The sequence below is a fragment of the Coregonus clupeaformis genome, chromosome 15 (assembly GCF_020615455.1).
Source record: "Coregonus clupeaformis isolate EN_2021a chromosome 15, ASM2061545v1, whole genome shotgun sequence".
Classification (NCBI taxonomy): Eukaryota; Metazoa; Chordata; class Actinopteri; order Salmoniformes; family Salmonidae; genus Coregonus; species Coregonus clupeaformis.
This window is the reverse complement of record NC_059206.1, coordinates 15,602,720-15,605,936: the sequence shown is the minus strand read 5'-3', so window position 1 is coordinate 15,605,936 and position 3,217 is coordinate 15,602,720.

Here is a 3,217-nt window from a genome sequence, read left to right as displayed (position 1 = left end):
AGACTTTTGTTTGAACATAAAACCATATTGTAAAAAACATACAGTTTAAAGAAATGGTCTGAGTATTTTCATCCCTTACTGCAGTAAAAAAAAAATCTACCTTTTAATTCTCTCAATACAGTGAGTAGGACATTCCTATTTCTGTCCCTGCCACACCAGCACGACATCTCCCCTCTCTGCACATGCCCCTCGCACATCCGCCATTTTGTGTCAGCCGTATGTAGCAGCATGGCTGCGAGCGCTGGGATCTGTCATGTCAGTTAGGGCGACCGGGGCCGACCGGAGCTTCCTGCGTACCGACAGAATCAGGCTGAGAGGCCGCTTGAGCGCCATGCTGCCTGGCATCTGATCTCACCATACCCACGGACTTCGGTTGTTATGCCAGGGAACATGAGGCATGAGTGAGGAGGATGGGTATGATCCGACCGGACCAAACCAGTTCGGACCAGACAAAACCGGACCAGTCGTTTCATACAGGTACAAGTTACTGCTGACCTAAAAAAAATATTTAAGATCTCTTCTATAATTTTTCTCAGTTCCCCCTTCTTATCCCTATCACACAATACAAGATGTCTGTTTGAGGTTAGGGAAACCATTTTGAGTTTCCCCAGCCCAGGACCACCCACTGAAGGCTTTATTCATGCACACACACGTATGATGAGGGCCTGTGATTTCCACCATAGCATGCGACCACACTCATTAAGCAAATAGGAGCCGGTTAGCATGTTAGGCTAGGGGCGGAGGGGGTTTGGTGGAGGGTGAGGGGCGAAAGGGGTTTGATGGAATGCGAGGGGCGGAGGGAGTTTGGTGGAGGACGAGGAGCGGAGTGGGTTTGGTGGAGGGCGTGAGGAGAGTAAATGGGGAACACATGCGAGGTGTGGTTTCTGTGTGTATATTTACATTTTAGTCATTTAGCAGATGCTCTTATCCAGAGCGAATTACAGTAGTGAGTGACACATTTTTCATACAGGTCCCCCGTGTCTAGAAATTTGTTAAGGAGGATGGGGAGAGGAAGTGGGAGAGAGGATTAATTGTACGGATGAGGGCGCATGTTAAAATAGATGTTTGGTCGAGACCAACTGATCAGCTTGAATATTGCAGATAGATTGTTGCTTCCATCTATGTAATTGTCTGCATCATTTCCAATCCCCCATATATATATATATATACAGTACTTGTCATTCTAGGGTTTTTCTTTATTTAATAGTGAAGACATCAAAACTATGAAATAACCCATATGGAATCATGTAGTAACCAAAAAAGTGTTAAACAAATCAAAATATATTTTATATTTGAGATTCTTCAAAGTAGCCACCCTTTGCCTTTATGACAGCTTTGCACACTCTTGGCATTCTCTCAACCAGCTTCACCTGGAATGCTTTTCCAACAGTCTTGAAGGAGTTCCCACATATGCTGTGCACTTGTTGGCTGCTTTTCCTTCACTCTGCGGTCCGACTCATCCCAAACCATCTCAATTGGGTTATAGTCGGGTGATTGTGGAGGCCAGGTCATCTGATGCAGCACTCCATCACTATCCGTCTTGGTCAAATAGCCCTTACACAGCCTGGAGGTGTGTTGGGTCATTGTCCTGTTGAAAAACAAATGATAGCGACACTAAGGCCAAACTAGATGGGATGGTGTATCGCTGCAGAATGCTGTGGTACCCATGCTGGTTAAGTATGCCTTGAACTCTAAATAAATCACAGACAGTGTCACCAGCAAAGCACCCCCACACCATAACACCTCCTCCTCCATGCTTTACGGTGAGAAATACACATGCGGAGATCATCCGTTCACCCACACCACGTCTCACAAAGACACGGCGGTTGGAACCAAAAATCTCAAATTTGGACTCATTTCCACCGGTCTAATGTCCATTGCTCGTGTTTCTTGGCCCAAGCAAGTCTCTTCTTCTTGTTGGTGTCCTTTAGTAGTGGTTTCTTTGCAGCAATTCGACCATGGAGGCCTGATTCACATAGTTGATGTTGAGATGTGTCTGTTACTTCAACTCTGTGAAGCATTTATTTGGGCTGCAATTGGGCTGCAATTTCTGAACTTTTCCTCTGCAGCAGAGGTAACTCTGGGTCTTCCTTTCCTTTGGCGGTCCTCATGAGAGCCAGTTTCATCATAGCGCTTGATGGTTTTTGCGACTGCACTTGAAGAAACTTTCAAAGATCTTGACATTTCCGTATTGACTGACTTTCATGTCTTAAAGTAATGATGGACTGTTGTTTCTCTTTGCTTATTTGAGCTGTTCTTGCCATAATATGGACTTGGTCTTTTACCAAATAGGGCTATCTTCTGTATACCTACCTTGTCACAACACAACTGATTGGCTCAAACGCATTAAGAAGGAAAGAAATTCAACAAATCAAGGGGTCTGAATACTTTCCAAATGCACTGTACCACAAACTACCAAGGTGCCTTATTGCTATTATAAACTGGTTACCAATGTAATTAGAGCAGTAAAAATAAATGTTTTGTCATACCTGTGGTATATGGTCTGATCAGCATTCAGGACTCGAACCACCCAGTTTATAATTTATAATAGCTTTTTTTATTTTTATTTTGTCCCAACTGTTAACGAACTTAAGCTACCTCGCAAAGACCTCCAAGCAGGGTCCTCACAGAAGGGGTCTCAAACTCAGTGTGTATCATTCTGTATTTGCATCTGTCACAGACCCCCCCAAAAAAAGATTTAAATCCGACACCTTGGATAAATGGCCTAGGGGTAAGTTGTTTGCAACTGGTATCCTGTTGATAGTAAGTCTTTGCTATCTTTCTGGGACCACCGAGTGAGTCAAGCTCTATCCTGAACCCCTATCCTCTGTCTGTACTGGCATCCTACGGGGCACTGGCAGTGCCAACCTCTGTTGGAGTCTATCAGAGATAGCATGAGTCCCTCCAACCAGGTCAAAACCACTTCAGTAACATCATCCACCCAGATAGAACGGTTTGAGCCTGAAATCGCTTGACATTTTCCCCAATCAGGAAATCTGAGGGAAAAACCATAATATGACACTTAATAGTTCCTGAAAATCAGCTGTGAAGGATTTCATATCGGAGTCATTTCTCAATTATAGTTCCCACTGCTTCAGTAATGGGATGAGGTAAATTGACAAGCATTTACAAGATGCTAGGGACAAGTAAACACATTGGCCTAGATTTACTAGCTACATCCAGCAACGGACATGACAAACCAACGTACTGAATAGCA